Source organism: Equus caballus, chromosome 7 (assembly GCF_041296265.1).
Source record: "Equus caballus isolate H_3958 breed thoroughbred chromosome 7, TB-T2T, whole genome shotgun sequence".
Taxonomy (NCBI): domain Eukaryota; kingdom Metazoa; phylum Chordata; class Mammalia; order Perissodactyla; family Equidae; genus Equus; species Equus caballus.
The window spans coordinates 22255884-22277108 of NC_091690.1; positions in this window are offsets into that span (position 1 = coordinate 22255884).

Here is a 21225-nt window from a genome sequence, read left to right on the forward strand (position 1 = left end):
GATGGGGTGGGGCAGAGACAGAAGTAGTAGGAGACAAGTCAGAGGGATTCTGAGTTAGATTGCATAGGGTCTCTGGGCTGTTATCAGAATTTTGGCTTTTCTTTCAAGTGAGATGAAAGCCGAAGACAAAGTTTGAGCAGAAGCCTGACGTGACTTTATTTTTGAAATGATCACTCTGGCTGCTGGGTGGAGAACAGACCAAGAGAGGAAGGAAGAATACGAATTAGGAGGCAATAATCTAGATGGGACAAGATGGTGGCCTTGGAGCAAGCTGGTTCCAGTGGAGGGTGGCAATGGCCAGGTTCGGGCTACCTACTGAAGGTAAAGCCAGCAAGATTGGATAATGGACTGGAAGCAGGGTCTGAGAGAGGCATCAAGGATGTCTTTCAGATTTGGGGCCTAAACAATTGAAAGGATGGAGTTGCCACTTGCTTTCTAAAAGGAGTGAAGGCGCAGCAGACTTGGGGGATGTACAGTTTGCTCTGGACACTCTCAGTCCGGATCCTGTGAACACCCTAGTGGACACTTTGAATAGGCGGAAGTTCCAGAGGTCCAGTCTGGAGACACATGTAGGAGCTGTCAGCATAGAGCCTGTATTTGAAACCCTGGCACTTGGTGACATCACCAAGGAAATGAATACAGATTAAAAAGAAGAGAGAACTAAGCAAGGAACCCAGAAAAAAAAAATTCACAGGCAGCTCTAGGTCAAGGAGAACCATCAGAAAATCCTGCTACGCCATGTGCAGCCTCAGCTCAGGGGACAAGGGGAGGAGAGACAGTGACTCAGTGTCTTCTTCCAACAGTGGCCTCCTCTTCTTATTCTCCTAACAGGATTTGCCTCCATCTGTCCTGCTGACTGGCACACGTGGTCACTGCTCTAGAGTCTAGATTTTGACTTGTGGCTAGCAAAAGATGTCCTGGGATCCTTGTTCCCCTGGGTAGTTGCATGCCCACCTCCACTCCAGTGGGTGCCCTCCATTGCTGTCCAGGCCCTCCACCCCTGCTTTCTCCCAAACGGTCTTCAGAAACACTCTGATGCGGTCACCTGCAAGGACTGCCATGCGTTAGTAGAGCCCCAGCCTCATTCCTGGTGCTTGGGGCAGGCAGAGTAGGGTGCCTCTGAGTGATGAGAGTCACGTTCAACATGGCCAGTGAAAGCAAGGCTCCCACGTACATCTCTGCCCCAGGACCTCTGAGCTTGGATGGCAGAAGCTGGATAATGAAGGGGTCTCATTGGATTTTTTCTGGTGGCCTCCAATGCATTGGCCTCACCCTGGACAGAATGACTTGTGCAGAATGTGAATTTCATCATGCCACTCCCCCGTCCTCCCAAGAAGATCTTCAATAGCTCCCAACTACCCTCAGGAGAAAATGCAGACCCCTTAACAAGGCTAACAAAACCCATCTTGGTCACGGCTCCACGCCCTGCTTACTGCTTCAGCCCATTCTTAGCACATCTCCAAACTGTATTCTTTGCTCTAGCCCCGCTGCACTACTTGTGGGTCCTAAAATGATCCATCTTTTCTCCTACTTCTAAGAACTTACACAAATTGTATTTCATTTCCCTGCAATGCCTGGAATTGTTAAACACTTTTTACCTATATTTAGAAAGTGAACACGCAGCTTATGGTGGCTTTAACAGAGTTTCCTAAGCATAGCTCAGTTGCCTGGGTCCAGGAGAGGTTGGGATAAAGGCAGCACAGGCATTCCATACGACCACGGAGACCCAGGATGGCATGGAGCCTGTCACGTTCCCTGCACATTTTCATGGGGGCCCACATCTGCTGTTGGCCCAGGGGGCAAGCCAGAGGCCTCCAGCTGAGCACCGGGCTCTTGGGAAAGGGGTCTCATGGTCTTTAACGGGGCAGGATGATGATGGCGCATGGTGGGCCCAGTAGTGATGGCAGCAGAGGATATTAGGGAGACCAGGCTAGTACTTTGCGCACTATTCAGGAAAAGACTTTCTCTCCAAGGCAGGGCAGCACATGGTCTAGTGCTTTGTGCTAGGTTCTTGATTCAATGAATATTCTAGAAAGCTTACTTGTAGAAGTTCTGCAGTGTGGCGGCATGTACCCATGTGCTGGGGCAATCGTCGTGGGGTAAATTGTATGCAAAGCTATGCATTAGGGTTTATTTCTCTTTGCTGTCTCCCTACAAGTCTGACTTATTCTCAAATAAAACTAAGGAAAGAAAGAAGGGTGAGAGCATGGCTGCCTTCCCGACTAGATGCGGTGGAGTAATGATTAAGAGTAATTCTAAAGGATGGAAGAACTGGGCAGAGAAAACATTCAGATTATACTTCTCTGCTCCCTCCCAAATTCTTCTCCTAGCCTCTGGAATTCCCATAAGACGATTAGCAAACTTCCCTACACTTTCACCTTCTCCATCGAAGAGTGTCTACGCCGCCCATCGTTACTGGTTCTCCCCTGGAGATTAATTCCTGGAGCCTGTACCTTAGGATCTGGGGGCAGGGGCACGGCTTTCTTTCTCCTGATTGTCCCCTCCAAATGACCATTCCCTCACCCCCCGGCAAGGCTGGTGTTCTCTGAGGCTTGTTCCGTGGAGTCCTCAGGCGGTCATCACCTTGTGCAGACTCCTGACGGTGCCCCTCATTTGAGAAGACCTTGGCTTTCGGTTCATGGTCCTCCTCTCTCCTGAAGTTCCACCAACACCCTGGGTGACTCTGGTGCTTTATGTGGACAACCCCTCCAACACACAGGCCCCTAAGCTTGACCTCCTCCTCTCCAGGGACCTTCTCCTTTAACATCACTTAAGCCACCTCATCCCTTAACCAAACCCGAGACCCGATTATCACCCCAGCCATCCAGCCTGAATCAGAAATGCAGATTCCTGCTCTCCAGCACATACTTTGACCCATCCAACTCACTCACTCAGCTACTCCCAATATATCAGTTCTATGTCCTTGCTGCGGCTTTAACGAGTCCCAGATTTTCTCTAATTTGCCACATACTTCCCCTCCCTTAACTTCAATCCCCTGCCCAGCCCATCAACCACTCATTCACCAGTACGAAAAACTCCTCTGCCTCAATGTTCTCACTTTGCAGCTGTTTTGTATAACTCTAGCCCCAGAAAATCACCTGGCTGCCGTCTCTTTGCTCACCCCTGGACAGCTGGGTGCTGTTCAAGAAAAAACACACAACCACGCACATTAGTACCAACAGCTAATGACAGTCCCCCTCAACGAGGCTCGGACACCAGCTCTGCCCGACAAGCCTAATATGCCTCCACAACTGTTCATATTCTCCTCTGCAAAAATGTCTTCACTTTCCCCAAACCACCCCCGCCCTCAGCCGCTCCTTTCATCTCAGCCAGTGGTCTGGCTTCCTCCTTCTAAGGGAAAAAAGAAGCTGGCAGAAAGGAACACTCGCAAGCCCCCCACCCCCCAAATCTACAAAGCCGCCTGCGTCCTTATCATCCCTCCCACCTTCACTCCTGTACAACAAAGCCAATCTCTTTCCTTGGCATGGCCCTCACTCTCATGCTTTCACGGGATCATTCTTCATCCACTTAATATGCACTCAACAAACGTTCTTCGAACACCTACCAAGGCCAGGGACTGTTCTAGTTGCTGCGGAAACAAAGACCCTACTCTTACAGACCTTACATTCTAAAGAAATATATCCAATAAGCCAGTGACGACAGTGCTGTAAGAAACACACAGTGAGGTAAGGGGGCTAGCAAGTGATGAAGGAGGAAGTGCTATTGCACATAGGGTAATCAGGGAAGACTTCTCTGAGGAGGTGGCATTTAAGCAGGGACCTAAAAACATGAGAGAGAGTGTGTTCCAAGTACTGAGGGCCTCGCTCTCCCAAGCTTGTATGGTAGGTAAGACTCTCAGGCAAATATGAAATTTTTTTTCTAATATTGAACTTAATTTCTCCTTCAATCTACCATTCCGTGGGGTGGTAGAAATTTAATTTCTATCAAATTAAGGTCCCACCTCTCACCCTCTCACTCTTGCTGATGAGACCGCTAATTACTCTCCGTGCCCGTCTCACATTACTCTCCCTCACAGTCTGTGCATGTATTTCCTTAACTCGCCATGCTCTTCCTCCCTTCTGGGTCCCTGTGTGCCCAAGTGCTTCTTGCTTTCCCTGGAACCCCCTCCAGCACCCCCTAATGGCCACACTCATTCTTGACTCTTACCCCATCCTCAGGTCTCAGCTTAACTATTTCCTGATCAGATAAGCCCTTCCCGACACCCGATCCAGGTTGCCTATCCCGCTGTTCTGCCCAGGGCCAGTCTACAGCTGGCGCCCGCAGGTGCAGTCATACCAGCTTGTTAAAATATTGAAACGCTTCTTCAGTGCTGTAAGTAGCTGCTGTCACCCCACCCCTCATAGGGTCCTTCAGATGGCCCCAAGATCTCTCCTCTCAGATGGTAGCGCCTGACCCAGAGGAGTATCCCCAGCATTCTGCTCGGCTGCCAGAGCTGGCATCCACGCACACAATCAGTAAAATATTTTAACATACCCTCTGGTTATCTTCCAAGGCCAGGCACTTTGTTTAATCTCTGATTTAGTGCTTCTCTTTCCCACCGGCTCTGAACTCCTCCAGAGCAGGCTCTGTGTCTGTCTCATTCACTCCTTTATCCCGGCACCTCAGACAGCGACGACCCAAAGGAGGAACTTGATACTGCTGACTGAGTGAATGACTGAGTGAATGAATGCACGGGTGGAGTGATCATGTATATAGACACCAGCCGTGGTTACCTGCCCATGTTCATCGGTGTATGTGTGTGCATGTGTGTGTGCGTGTGAATGCAAACAGGGTCTATACCCGGCCAAGAAGATGGCTTTGAACTTGAGCCCCCCAGCAGTGCCCACTGCCCAGTATCCTGGAGGAAGTCTACACGGGGGACCACGGTGGGGTCCCATCACAGGGCTCATATGTGGCTGGAGAGGGTCTGCGCTGCCTGCCCCAGGCCCTGATCATGGGTCATCATGGCCCCCTCCTTCCTCCAGGCTGGTGACAATGCCCAGGCAGTGAGCAGCACCTGTGTGACGGGGGCAGGTTGGGAAGACTTGGGTTTGGAGACTCTGAAAGCCAGGAACATTGCCGCTGGCTCTACCCCTCACCGTTACTCAAAGCCACGGTTATCGGATGGACAAGGCTGACCAAGCAAAACCAGGAAAGCTTCCATGGAGTTTCCTCGACGGGGACAAAACTCTGGGCTGTGAGGCTGGGGAAGAGCAAACGGAAGGAGAACAGCGCAGTGTGACCTGTGAAGCGTCTGCTGGTCCCCAGGTCTAGGTGTCAGTGGTTTGGCTTCCAGGGGACAGCACAATGCTAAGTCCTCTTCCTGAGCAGGTGAGCCCAGCCACTTGGCTGTCAACCCCAGCTCAGAACAAGACAACCCACAGGGGTCTGGCCAGTTGGAGTTCTTCCCGTCAGGATGTCCGTCAACAGCCTATTGGAAACAGGGCGGTGAGCATGAGGAACAAAGCTGGGCAGGTCTCCCAGGCTGAGAGGGGATGAAACTCTCCCAGGGAGCCACAACTCGGAGCCCACGGATCTAGCACTCAAGTCCCACCACACTCCGTAGTTCCGTGTCCTAATGCTGAAGGAGGAAAGAAAGTGGGTCCTTTAAGACAAGCAGAAGGTCTCTCGTGGGCAGCCACCAGCGCACCACGTGGCCCAGGCTGGGAAGTGAGCGGCAGCCCTGGTCCTCAGCCACACTTGGCCAAGCTCCCCGTCGTCCCCGACACCGGGCTCCTGAGTGTCCTGAGACACTTACATAAACTGTGCATTCCTGGATTCCAGCCCCACAGATCTTGAGGCTGCAGGTCTGGGGCAGTGGGATGCCATCCAGGTGGTCCTCAGACCACGCGTGGAGAAACACTGGCAGGCAGGTGGCTAGGGAGCATCTCACTTCAACATCTCTGCCATGTGGAGCCTGGCCTGAGGACCCAGCCCGTCCAGCTGAGGGCTGGGGAAACGTTCCTGCAGGAGGCTCTGCGGTACCACACGGACAGACAGGAAGTGGTGTAGACGAAGTGGAGGGTGTGGATGTCAGCAAGACACTTCCTAAGACTCAGCACACTTCACCACACACGCTGGAAGGCAGAGTTAGCATCCAAATGAGCCCAGCCATTTGAAGCAATGAGCCACTGAGATGATGTAATGTCAGAGGGACCCATGTAAACTCCTGTACGCACTCGAAAAATCCAGCTGCTGAAACGTGTGTTCCCAGGGCTGGGGCTTAGCAGCAGAGCACATGGGAAAAAGAAAGAAAAAAGACTATGAGTTTTAAATTGACTATAAACTCAGTATGAGAAGATGCAGTGTAGACATTCAAAAACATGTGACACTGACATTGACAGCTTATTTATTTTTACTTAACACTTCTATAACACCATCTCAGACACTGTTCTAAGCACTTAACAAATATTCACTCTGTAAGCCCTTGTAATAATTCCATGAGGTAGATATTATTATTAGCCCCATTTTACAGACAAAGAAACTGAGGCAGACAGGTTTCATAATTTGCCCAACGTCACACAGCCAGTTGGAAGCAGAGCTAGAATTTGAACCCAGTTATGGGTTATCCACCGCAAGGAAAATGTGAACCAATGCTCGCTCTGCCCTGAGCAGACCACACTTAAGAAGCAGCACTGGCCACTTGGGTGTGAACCACTGGAGGGTGAAGGGACTCAAGGCCAGGAGGAGCAGGGGGAGGCGGTGCGTACATTTACCAGGCAGCAGAGTAGGGGGGCCCTGGGGCAGAATACTGGATTCTTCAAATGATTGCCCGCACACAACTGAAGGGTTATCAACCACAAAAGGGAGGGCTTAATATGTAAGAGTCCCGAGGGCACAAGGAGAACCAACGTCATAGGGAAGCTGGCGTCACACATGCCAAAGGGAGACTGCTGTCTCAGGGAGCACAGCCCTAAAGGAGGACAGTCCTAAAGGCTAGGTGGCCACTCCTCGGGCACAGGGAGAGGAGATGGATGCGTAGAGGATTCTGTTCAGATTCTGGATTCCTTTGATAGCAACGACTCTGAGCTCCCACCAAAGTCTGGAACACTGACTATAGAGGAAGCCAACTGTCAACGTGATCACAGCCATCGTTCGAATTCACCTTCCGGGGACAGCAGTTAGCTGAGATCCAGGTGGAGCAGAGGGGCTGGAGCTGGGCCAGCAAGCACGACCTGGGAGCTGAGAAGGGGATCTAAAGAGAGGGGGCAGACCTTCCAAAGACGGATTTCACCTGACATCTTACCAGGGCTTACCCCATCCCAGGAACGCTTCAAGTCCACCCACACTCTGAGAACAAAAAGATTGCGGTATTTTCATTTATTCACTTGTTCAGTATTTATTAAGGTCAAATATTTATCAAGCACTTACTATGTGTCAGGCCCCAACCTGGGTAATGGGGGTACAGATAATGTCCCTGTCCTGACGGCACAGAGTCCAGCACATTGGAAAGATCATGGACTCCAGAGAGCAACATACCTTGCATTGGACTTGAGGCCCTGGTACTTCCAAGCTGTGTGACCATGGGCAAAGTACTTAACCTCTCTGAGTAGGTTTGCCTCATCTACAAAATGAGAATTTCTACCTCAGAGAAATGTTTGAAATTTAAAAGAGGCCTAGGACTTGGCACGTGATAATCAGGGTTTGTACTTATATTAGTCTGGGTTCTTAGCTGCAAGCAACCAACGCTGATTCTGGCAGATTAAACCAAAATAGGATTTTACTAAAAGGATATCAGGTCGTTCACACAGTTGTGAGAGGCCTGGAGAACAAGGCTTTAGACCAAGCTCCTAAAAGCAATGCCCATAACAATACTGCCAAAATCGCCTGATGAGAAAGCCACCACTGCCCGCTCTTCCCCGGGAATGCCACGTTTGGGTCCGGCAACAGACCTTCCGACTGCTACCACCTACCCTCCGCACCCCCACCGCCAAGAGAACGCCAACGCCTCGCTACATGGGTTCCGGACAGAACCTCTCTCCTCAAGTTGCCCCCATGTCCAGATTGAGGTCTCACACCCGTGAGTCTGGTCGGAGGGGCCTGGGTCTCACCTCGGCTCCGTAGGTAGCTGCAAAGAATCCTGGGAGTGGAGCGCTCAGGTTCCAACTTTGGGGAGGGAGGACTCAGAAGGCTGGAACTCGCCCCACCCCCACCCTCACCCCAGTCCCCGCCCCCTGACAAAGACAAAGCAAGGATGTTCGACAAATGCTATGCACCAGAACATGACAAATGTCCACTGGAATCCGTCACCCAGGTTGTTCACCAAATACACAGCCAGTCTTTCGCCAGCCCTGAAAACTCCCGGTGGAGATGTCCCAGACTCGCCAAAGCCTCCCAGCCCAGACCCTGCAACCCCGACACCTCTGTGAAGTCCTTGGTGTGCATCCGTCCACACGTGACCCTCCATCTCCAGCACGAGGGAGAGTCTCAGGCAGGAGGTTGGAGGAGGAGTGGGGACCCTGAGGCTCCTGGGAAAGCCGGGGAGCGGACTAGGACCTGGCTGGGGAGGCGCAGAGTGGACTAAGCCTGCCACCAAGTGGCCATCTCGAGAGCTACATGGGGGCCAGGACTTCAACCAAGCCGCCCAGGCAGAAAGCCCGGCCTCCCCGCGCTTGGGAAGTGAGCGCTCCTTCTCCTCTCTGCTCCTGAATTGGGTCCGATCTGCTGACCTCGGAATGAGAGAATGATAGCCAACATTGGTTTGGTACCCTGCAGTGTACAAAATGCTTTCAAGCAGTGATAATAATTACACGACAATATTAATTATTATTATTATAGAAACTATCATTAATGGAGGGCTTACTATGTGCCAGAAACTTTAATCCTCACAACAAATCCATAGTGAACAAACATATTTGCCCAGCCGGCTTCCAGTTTTCCTTTTTCTCTCCACAGAACCTCAGTTTTTTGGAGGGGGATTCCCCTTCTACTCCTAGGACTTTTGTTGAAACTACTGGCAAAAAGAAGCTCTATTCTCACTGAACCCATGAGAATAGAAGTCTTGAGCATCCCCTGTCCAAGACTGAAACGAATGCACAAGGAGCAGAACAAACCTCGGTGGCTTTGGAGCCCCCTGGATTCAGCCGTGCCTGAAAAAGTCTCTGGGCTTTTCCATTTCGTGAACCAACATATTCCCCTTTACCTAAGTCTATTTGGGTGGGAGTTTTTTTTTTCACTCATAACCAAAAGAATGCTATTAATTCTTATTTAGTAAAAGAGATTAGCATGTGGAAGTTGGGCATTGTAAGTAACAAATCCCAAAATAGGGAATTGTCAAAGTCAAGGCGGCGGGGGACATTTTTTCAACACCCTTTGCTGCTGCCTCTTTTGGGCACTGGATAGAACGTGGGCACCAGGACAGACAAGATCCACGCTCTCCTGAGCTGGCTTTCTCGTGGGGAATGCCACAGCAAACAAATCAGACAATAGCAGGGGCGGGAAGTGCCATGCAGAGAGTGAAAACATTAAAACATCTCTGTGCTGTGATAGAGTATGACCAGGGGGTTTCTTTAGATTGGGTGGTCAAGGACTGGTGTGATGGAAATGCACTCTGTCAGCTTGGTTACCCGGGGACCTACATTCCCCAGAACCCCCTTCCTTGCATGGTTCCAATTAGAGTTGACTGAAAGAAGAACTTGTGTGAGATTTGAAGGCAGAAGTGGTCCAGCGTCCATAACTCTCTTAAGGACTCTTTGCAGTCGCACGCAGGGATGGGCAAATGCATTGGGACTCAGTGAGTTCATCACACCTTTGCTCTCCTTCCCGCAAATCCAGCTGACCATCAGCATCCTTCTGATCAACCACAGCCTCAGGCCCTCTGCCACCTGGCTGTAGAACAGACAGAGGGAGCAGCCTCCCACGGACCTCTCTATGAATGTCTCCTTCACAGCCCCACGGAGGTGGCGGCCTTTAAAAAGAGGTGGTAGCAGCAATGGAAAGGGAATAGGTTCAAGATCTGTTTTGGAGATGGACTTGGTAGAACGTGCTGGTGGGTTGGATGGAGAGTGAAAGACAGAGGGGAATCAGGATGACTCCCAGGATTTTGCCCTAAACAAGAGAGTGGATGTTGGGCGCCATTTTCTGAGACAAGAAGCAGCATATCTAGTGTTGGAAGCAAGAGTTCTATTTTGGACACTGTAGTAGATTGAAAAAAAAATAGCCACAATATTTTTATTAGATTGAAAAAACTGGCCATAGCCCCTCCCAATCATAATCATAAACTTACATAAAAGTTGCAAGTACAGTACAAAGAACTTTCTTTTTACTGAACCATTTGAAGATCAGTTTCTGACCTCATGCCCCATTATGAGCAAACATTTTACTATTTCCTACAATCAAGAACATTTCCTCCCCTACCTAACCGCACTCAGAATCAAAATCAAGAAATTAACGATGATAAAATACTATTATTTAATCTGCAGTCCTTATTCCTATTTCTCTAGTTGTTTCACTAATGATCTTTAAAGCGATAGAAAAATAATTTTTGTGTCCACCGTTCACTCCAGGAACACGCGTTTCATTTAGTTTCACGACTCTAATGTCCTTCAATCTAGAAGATGCGTTCTTTATTGTTTACTATGATCTTGACATTTTTGAAGAGTACAGTCTGCTTATTTTGGGTAGAATGTTTCTTGATTTTTGTTTGTCTGAAATTTTCTCACAGTAATGGGTTTTTCTCATTGCATCCCATAAGGTGGACACAGTTTCCTTTCTCCTGTATCTGATCAGGTTTACTTTGATCGTTTGATTAGGGTGGTGTCTGCCAAGCTTCCCCCCCGTAAATTCCTCTTTTCTCCCTTTACAGTTAATAAGCATTTGCTCATCGTTGAAGTAAACATCATTAATTGAGGGCTTAATATGCGGGGAGGTACTTAAAAAATTTGTAAATATCCCATATCTCATTAAACTTTCCATTGGTTTGTTCTTTGTTTGTATCAGTGTAGACTAATGGTTTTCTATTTTTTTCAGTGAGTTGTTAACTCTCATTATTTATTTTGAGGCTCAAATTGTCCCTTGTCTGGCCACTCAGTGGAAGCCCACCATTTTTTGAATACTTCATTGCTTTCTGGCACAAGATAAGATGTTCTAGGCTCATCTTGTACTTTCTCCACCTCAGCATTAGAAGCAGCCATTTCTCCAAGGAGCCCTGGTTCTAAGATCTGCAGGCAAGAGGTGAGGCTGCTCCCAGGCCTTCTCAGTGGACACACACATGCACATGTGTACACACACACATACACACAAACACACACACATGGATACCTTCCTGTCCCTTCTCCAGCACCAACTCCCCATTCCCGGCCATCTCCCCAAGAGGACACCCTCCTCATCCTGCTTGGAATTTAACACACCCTGCCAGGCCAGGCGACTCCTCTATGGGGACACCCTGCTCCCCAGGACAGGCCACTCCTCACCATACCCTCTTCACTCCGCACAAGCTCTGATAGCTTGCACTGGCCCACCCCGCTGCCAGAATGCCCTTTTACCTCACCCGGGCTCTGACACCCATGCCAAACCACATCCCCAGTGCTGCATGGACCCTGCTTCTCCATCCTACTTCTGCTCTGACACTCTGTGCCAGGCCACTCCACCTCCTCGGAGAGATGCCCTTTGCATGCCATATGCTGTGATTCCCAGGCCAGGCTGTCCTCCTCCCTCCCACCCACCTCACCCACACCTTCCTCACTCAGGTGCAGATTCACTGCTCCAGCCTGGCTCTTCCCAGGAATGCCTTCCTCACACTACTTGGGCTCAGACACCCTACTTTGGGCCACTGTGGCTGGCCTTCCTGTAATGGCTTCAGCCCTCAATTGCTCAGGAACAGGGGTGGGGAGAGTAAAACCCATATTAAAGTTTTAAGGGTGTTGTTTTGCTAGAGAAAGTTCAAGTCTAGAAAAAGTAAAATCTGGTGATTGCTGAAGCCCTAGGCTAATTCTAGATCCGCCCACCCTATCCCCATCCCTGCCCCCGCCATACCAAAGGCGAATGAGCTGTTAATGTAGTGCACAGACCCCAGGAAGGAAAAGTCCTCCAATGTCCTTCTTAGATGAGATCAAGGAGCAGAGTTGACAAGGGATAGCTTTCCAGAGAGTGTGACTAGGGGCAGCTGGATTGGCTGGTCAAGTAACACACTCCATTCTCCAGGCAGGGACTACTTCACATTCCCAAACTGCAGGATGGGATATATCTTATGGACCAGTGACCCAGTGGCTCACATTTTATCAATGAGAATTTTCATTTGCAGTTGTCCAACCTTCCCACCATTGTTACACACGGAGCATCCAGGGCTGATTACATGTATCACTTGTCTACAGGCCGCAGGACTATGAGGACTCACACCTGGACCTGATCAGGAAAGCACACATCACCCAGAGACCCCGGACCTGGAGCTTTGACATCCAAGAATAGGTGGCTTTGGACCATCTCCCTTTGGGCAGACAATGAGTGAGTGTTTAGTGGTATAAGGGTGAAGCATTTTTCTAATTATTACTTGGGAAGAAAGGTGTATAGAGGGTTGGGCAGCCAAGCGATGAACTCTAGTGGAATTGCTTTTTCCTGCTCAGCATGTGTTTCCCTTTCTTGGGGTAATAACACTCTGGTTTTCCTCTGGGGAATTCACCCTTCCCCACTTTCAGTCCGTCTGGGTTGAGTAGGGCTGACCCAGGCTCTAGGGGTGGCCATGCAACCCAAGCCTGGCCAGTCAGCCTATTTCCATTCCTGGCCTTATGATTATTTAGATATGGGCAGATGACCCAATTAAGCCAATGAAAGACAATTCTGATTTTTTTTTTCTGGAACTCCTAGGAAAGAAAGGTTTCTTTCCATTGAGGTTGCCAGGTGGAGAGGATGCTGGATATCTGGGACTTGAATTGTGTGGGAAGAACATGACTGGGAATGAAGCCAGCAGAGAAAAGCAGGGCCAAAATGGGAACACAACCTGAGCCCTAAGGTTGTCATTTGAGACCCAGAATTGAACTGTGATCAAAGCCAGATATTGCTCTAGAGTTTTCACTAATGAGCCAGTAAATTCCTTTCTTAGTCTGAGTTCAAAATGGATTTCTGATACTTTCATTAAAGGAGGGCTTAATACATATTCCTTGGGGAGCAATTTTTCACCATATTTTACAGATGGGGAAACTGAGACTCAGAGAACTTGAGTAACTTGCCTGAGGTCACATAAATGGTGTGATGTGAGTCTTATGTGTCAACTTGGTTAGGTTCCAGTACCCAGTTGTTTAACCTAACACTAACCTAGGCGTTGCTGTGAAGGTATTTTGTCGATTTGGTGAACACCTATAATCACCCAACGTTAAGTAAAGGACAGTATCCTGACCCAAACAGTTGAAAGACCTTAGAGCAAAAACTGAGGTTTCCTGAAGAAAAGAAATTTTGCCTCAAGACTTCAGCATCAACTTGAGTTTCCAGTCTGCTGGCCTGCCCCATGGATTTTGGACTTGTAAGCCCCCACAATTCCTTAAAACGAATCTACCTATCTATCACTATCATCTATCTACCTACCTATCTATCTATCTATCATTTATCTATACCTATAATCGTATCTATATATCTATGTATCTATCTGTATCTATATATGTCTGTCTCCTATCGGTTCTGTTTTTCTGGAGAACCCTGACACAGAGGGTAAGTGGTAGAACTGAAACTTGGATCCTGATCGATCTGGCTCTAAGTCCAGCGCTCTTTACTTTTCACAATTAAAGCTGGCTTGAGAGAAATAGTCATGCATATGTATAGGATGCCTACATGTATCCTCTTGTGACAGGATGCTAGAAATATGCTGACAACCTCCCATCTTTATCTCCATCTCAAACTTTTCTTCCAAAGCCCACATGTGGACAGATAACTGTTTCCCCTGCACCCCACATTGAAGCTCCTCATCATCCCTTTCCTCATCTCTCCTCCTTCTCTTCCTGTTCCCAACTGCAGAGAAGGACATGGCCATGCATTCACTTCCTAAGCTAGATAGCTTGCATCACTCCCAAATCCTTCCCCTCTCTCCCTTCCCACTTCCAACTAGTCAATGTTTTCTATTGATTTGCCCAACTAAACATCTCTTGTATCCATTTCCTCCTCTCAATCCACACAACCGCTGACCTGGTTAGGCCCTCATCACTTATCCAAATGTGGTTTTGCAATTGTTTGTACCTCCTTACGCACAGGCAAAGGCCAGGGGGCTGAGCACTGGCCACAGGACTAAGAAGTCAGGAGGTGAGAGTTGAGTAAAGGGCATGAGTGTACATCTGCAGAGCCATCTCCACAGGAAAGTGCTCGATCTGAGGCTGTGTAGATGCTCTGAGGTAGAGAGAGAGGAGAATAAGGGTGTGCAGGCAATAGGGCCCAGACCAGAGGGACATAACAGGAGAGAGAACTCACAGCAGAAGAGCCTGGGCTCATTCTTTATCCCGTGGCCAGGGAGCCCCCACCTTGGTCCACTCCTTTGTGCACATGACAACTTATCCCTCTGTGGTGCAAATCTCTGCCTGACTTGCTCAGGATCCTCCAGTTGGTCCCCTTTACCCACAGGATAAAATTTAAATCCCTGGAATGTTTGCACCTGCCTTCCTCCCTGGTTCACTGAGCACAACTGCCCCTTGCACTACATCCTCCTACAAGACTGAACTAGTCATGGTTTCCTGATGACACTGTGCTCTCACACCTCCATCCTTACAGCTGCTCTCCACTCTACACACAGTGACTTGTTCGCCTGGCAGCTTTCTACTTCTCTTTCCTCTCCTAAGCTTGTGTTGCACACTGCACACATCTCCACTGACGCATTCAACACATTGCATCTTAGCTGCCTGCAGGTCTTGTCAGTTTGCATGAAAGACTGTAAGTTCCTGTCTTCTCATCATTATCTTCACACTTCCACCCAATCTCCATGCCACAGAGTAGCTGTTCAATACGTGTTTGTTGAGTGGATGAATGAATGGATGGGTAAACTAGAAACTGGGAGGAGAGACTGATTTGGGACAGGAGGTTTTTAAAAATTGATTTACAGAACAATTGTAAAGATAATACAGAGAATTTCTGTATATGCTTCATCTGGCTTCCTCTAACATTAGCCTCTTACACAACCACAATAGGTTTATCAAAACCAGGGAATTAGCATTGGTACAATACTGCTGACTAAACTATAGACTTTAGATTTCACCGGCTTTTCTAATAATGTCTTTTTTCTGTGTAGGATCTAATCCAGGGTACCATGTTGCTTTTGGCCATTATTTCTCCTTAGTCTTCTCAGGTCTGTACAGTTTCTCAGTCTTTCCTTGTTTTTCATGACCTTGACGCCTTTGAAGAGTACAGGTTAGGTAATTTGGAGAGTGTCCTTGAATTTGGGTTGCCTGATGTTTCCTCATGATTAGACTAGGGTTGTGGATTTGGCAGAAAGAATGTCACAAAGATAAAGTGCCTTCTCATTGCATCATATCAGGGATGCGTGTCATCAACACTTCTCACTGGTCATGTTGACCTTGGTCACCTGGTTCAGGTAGTGTCTGAAGGGTTCCCCACTGTGGAGTGACTCTTTCCCTTTCCATGTGCTGTTCTTTAGAAGTGAATCACTAAGTCCACTGAACACTCAAAGGGAGCACAATTGACTTCTATCCCCTGGAATGGTAGTATCTACATTCATTATTTGAAATTCTTCTAGAATGAAGATTTGTAGGACAGAAATTTTGAACTTTATTTTTGCTATCACCCCACTGGTGAAGCCTATGGACCTCTTATCAAAATAGTGTTTTAAAATTTAATGTATTTATTTAAAAAAACAAGGGGTTACAAAAGAAAACAATTTATATTGAAATACAATTATCAAAATATTTTATAAATAAATTTGTGATATGGTAATAAATGTGTTTGTTCATTAACACAACAAAACACAAGTTCTAGCAGCATGTCTAATACTGATTGTAGTTTCAAAGTGTTGCTGAGCATAAATGGTGTCACAGCTACTGCTAATGCCACTGTGGCTTGCCGCCCACATTAACAATGAAAGGAGTGCTACTTCAGTGACAGGTTTGCAAAATTAAGATATAATTTTTTTCCAAAACATGTTCACAGACCCCCTGAAGTCTATCCATGGGCCCCTGGGAGGGTCCCTGGGCTCTCAATTAAGAACCCCTGATTTAGAGGCCAAGACAGCAGAGGTGTTCTACGACTGTGCAAAAGGAGGTGGAAAGTACCACAGCAGGTGGGGAGCAGTAAAGAGACTTCACCCTCACTAATAACAAAAGACATGCAAAACAAGCCAAATCTATTTTTCATATCACAGATTTATTTATCATTCCACTTATCATCTTTGAGATTAGAAAAATTTAACACTCAGTGCTGGTGAGGATGTTGTGAAACTGACAGTCTCCTACCTTACTGGTTGCCAGGCTAATGTGTGCAAATTGATGCAACCCGATGGAGAAGCAATTAGGAAATATTAACAAGCATAAAAATTCAAACTCTTGATTGAGAAACCCACTTCCGAGAAGGGACCCTAAGAAATTAATCCTAGATATATAAAAGTCATATTTAGAGATGCCTGTCACAGCAATACTTACATAAGCAAAAAATATTAGCAGCAACTAAAGATCTAAAATGATGGCAAACAGTCAGGTGAAGTGCTGTGCATGGATCAATGGAATGGATGCAGATACTAAATGATCGCTTCTAGAAGAAGGCAATAATGCGGCACAGACTTACGAGAGGTGAGAGATGGAGGGACTCCCTCTGAGCCTCAGTTGTCTTGTCTATAAAAGGGAGATTAACACCATCTCCTAAGATTGTTATGTGGCTTCATGAGATGACATTTAAAACCCCTAGTAAAGGGCCTGGGACATCACAGGTGCTCAGAATGTATCGGCTGTTATCTTTATGATGATACTGTGCTGTACCAATCGAGTAAAACATAAGTCAAATGTAAGCATGGATACATCTTTGCCAAAACATGCAGGAACAAGATAGAAAGGAAATACTTCAAAATGCTAACAGTGATGGTGTTGGGGTAAAAAAAGATTATAAATGATTTTCTGTTTTTCTCTATTTTCTAATTTTCTATGATATGCTTTTAATATACTATTAAGCTGTTAATACAAAAAGAAGCAAAGGCTTTTGCTAGGAACACACATCCCCACTCTTTCGTAACAATGGAGATGGAGCCCATATCAGGACAGTACTTAACTCTGGAGTCCTATATTTCTCTCTGTGTCCTTTTGTCCCCTAAACCTTGGAGGCAAAGAAAATCCCACTACACAAAGTTGATGCATCTGTATAATTTCTGAGTGGTCTAAGTCACCCCTAGATGAAAGGGCCTCAAATAAATTACAAATAAATAAACATTCACTAGAGCCTAAATTGTTGACATCATTTAATTCACTAGCCAGAGACGGAATCTCAGCAGCAGCAACAGAAGGAGCCTGGCCAAGTACGTGACACACAGTAGGTGCTCAACAAACCTTAAATAAATACCTGGCCGCTGGCCGACAGCTTATGTAGTCCCCGCCTCTCTGCCTCCACGGTTGTCCAGGTGCAGCCAGTCTGCCCACACGGTGGCAGTGCTGCTCCACACTAGGTAGAGTTGGGTGGGCCCAGTTTCTACCTGGCACTAGATAGATGCCCAACTGCCCCTTCCTTCTCAAGTGGAAAAGTCCTGTGATGCACAGAAAGGCTCCAAAGGAGGGCATCGTTGTAGTCACCCCGTCTTTCTTATCGGAGTAGGAGACATGGCCCTCTGGCTATAGGAAAGATGCATCCATCACCTTTGGAGGTTTAGTCCAGTCTGTGAGGTAGACGGAGCACCCTGTATGGAGGTTTATACATCCATGAGGCCAAGCTAGGGCCAGAGGCTGCCGGGGTGGTCACTGACCACAGTAGTTCAAAACAGAGCTCTCCGGGGCAGGGGAGGCAGTGTGGCGAGATGGCGTAGTGTGAGCTGCAGGGAACTCTCAGACCAGGGTTCACATCGTGACTCAGCCTCTGGCAAGTAACCTCGCCAGCTCCATTTTCTTATCCGTGAAATGGGAGCGAGACCTTGTAGGGCCATTGAGAGATCTAAGTTAGACAATGCGTGTCAAGGATGGAGCATGATGCCGGGCACATGGCAGCTCAGTGAGTGTTAGTTGCTATCATTCTTGTTGTTATTGTTGCTGTTGGTAACAACTGGGGTGTTATTAATTATGAATAGAGATCCCAAGGAAGATTCTTGCCCCGGGTGGACACACAGACCGAGTCTGTGACTAGATCTTGAAATTATTTCTTCATCCATAATAAGATGGGAACTGAAAGAGCAAAGAGTGGGTCCGAGAGGCAAGAATTTTAACTACTTTTTTCTTTTTAGTGAAGAAAATCCATTCAGGGGAGAAAATTCACTGTGATTTTTTAATTTTCTTTAAGGTGAGAGACAGTGCTAAATTCCTTCAGCTTCCCCTCCCTCTAAATCTTGAAGTCAAAGTTAGCAAGTGAATTGTGGTCCCAGCATCCATGGTGAGGGGTTTTGTCCAACAGGACATCTTGTAGTCTGGCTCCTGGCTCCAGGCTGACCTCATCTACACCCTTTACTGCCAAAGGTAAGATGCCTTTATTCCTCACGCAGTTGTCCTCAGAGAAAAAAATTTGTTTTCTTTGTCTCTCCTAAGTTCATCAAGTATGATTGATAAGAAAAGGCAAAGAGTTAGAATTGTTTACACAAAAGGGAGAGCAGAGTAAAAGAGAGGAGAGATGGCTTTTAATAATCTCTACATCTCAGATTTACTGCACAGTGGAAGGTGACCAAATGTTCTCCAATTTTTATTGAGGACATAAACAAAAAGTAAACCTTAAGTACCACACGAGGGATGTAGGCTGGGCAGAAGTAGCAGTTGTGAAAGTATGACTCATAAAGGTTGTCTAGGAGGGATATATTGGAAATGCGAGTCACACGCATTTTAAACGTCTGTTTTCCTCTGTGTGTTCGAATATGTATGAAAATGCAGACGACACTTAAAAGGTCAATCACAAAGATCATAATCGACGTACATTCATGCACCAGGTCCCTAGATTTTCTCATTGTGGCAAGGGAAGAACAACGGTCTGAGTGGCCATGTTAGACATGAAAGGGTATGTCATGCTGCATAACAAACAGGTCCAAAATTTCTGTGGATTATAACAAGAAAGGACTATGGCGCACTCGTGCTACATCTCCATCAAAAGTTATCAGGCGTCTCTGGTCCACGTGAGGACTCGAGCACTGAGGCAGACACAGCCCCCACCATCTCCTTGCTGCGGCAGAGGGCAGGGCTGGCTGAGTATGGTGAATCACACACTGGCTCCCACAGGCTCTGCCCACTTCACTTCCTCCCACACGGTATTGAACAAGCAAGCCACCTGGCCACAGGGAAGCGAGATCCTACCACGTGCCTGGATGGAGGAAAACCGCAATCTTTGCAGATAGCCCAGTGACCACCTGGGGCTTACAAGGCTTCTGACATTTTAAAGTGACCAACCTGTCAAGTATGAGATTTGTCCTAAAACATATTTTGTGTAACAATGTCTGTCCTCCGGGATGGACCTCTCTGGGACGCCCGAGGTAGAGAAACTATAAATACCCTTGCTCCTATTGCATTAGAGTAACTTAGATTTGAGCCTTCCTCCATTCAGAGCAAGGGATTAACTCACTTATTCAACAAATCTTTATTTAGCTCCAACTAAGCACCAGTGCGGAGAATACTAAGACAAAATAAAACAAAATCCCTACTCCCAAGAGGGGCATAGTCTAGTTATCCTGTGGGATTGCTAGGGCTGGGGCTGGGAGTGGGGTCTGGGCTCGACAGAGATTCACGCAGGAGTCATCAAGATGGAAGTGACTTCTGAAGAAGCCGCAAGCATTTGTGGCTGCTGAGAATTGTTATTCCAGCTTCACCGAGGAGCAAACACACCTGTCCCCTGTTTGCATCCCCTGCCCTGTCTCTCACATCATCTCTTCCTTGCTTCCTTTCCTGATACCCTGTGCCCTACCCACGTCTCTGGGCTCACCCCTCACCACTCTTGCCTTAAACTTTCCGGTTTTCTCCCACACAGCAGGATGTTTCCTGCCTCTAAACTTCCGCTCATTCTGTCCCCTCTGCCAGGAGCACACCATGCATGCTCAGCTTCTATACTCACTGCGTAAATTCCTATTCCTGTGGGGCCTTGCCTGACACCATTCCTCCTCCTTCCTGCTTCCTTAAGCACTAGACTGTCACTGCCCTCACCACACTGCTCCATAATAGTTTGTTTATGCGTCTACTATCTTCCTCACTGGACTGCGGATTCTCTGAGGATAGAGGCTGTTCCCCTGACCTGTAGCATGGTGTCTGGTTAAAGCAGAGACTCCAGCAATGTGTACTGATATTTCTGTGGCAGAGAATTATGGATGGGATGATCCGTGAAAGAGATTCAAGCATAAAAATATCCTATATTACAATAGTATTCTGAGTGTGTGTGTGTGGGGGGGTATAAAATAGAAATATGACTTCAAGGAGAAAAAAATAACCTCTAACCATAAAAATAACTTCTAACATAAAGAAGACATTATTCATATGCTTCTTAATTACATGATCTCAGTGGCAAATTGCGCTGGTATTTAGAGTCCACTGGACACAATTTATTTAAAAATTGATATGTTTTATTATTAAATATTTCCATTAGGCCAGCATAACATCATTTGGACTATTTGGACTTGTGATGAAAAAAATTTGACATCAACCTAAAAAGTATTAGTTGAATGAATGAATAGTGCCTTCGATATCAGTTAACATTAGGTTTGGCTGGGAGTGTCAGAAAACTCAACATAACAGGGACTTAAGACAGAAGTCTTTATATTCTCAGAGCCTGACATACTGTTGGGGTTAAATGGCTCTTACATAAAGAAATTTGGAGTTAGGCAGTCCAAAACCAGGACGATAACCCTATGACCATCAGAACCCAGGCTCCTTCTACTTTGTCACTTTCCATCCTCAACATACTGCTTCTACCTCATGGTCCAAAATGGCTGATCCAGCTCCAGCCATTGTGTCCACACTCTAACCAACAAGAGAAGGAAAGGTAAGGAGAAGGGAATCCTTTTTTAGGACTCTTCCTAGAAGTAGCACCCACCATTTCTGCTTATATCTAATTGATCAGAACTTAGTCATGTGGAAGGCAAGGTGAGAAATACAGTCTATTTTAGGTACCTTGTGCTTTGCTAAAAATTGGAGGATCTGAAGAAGA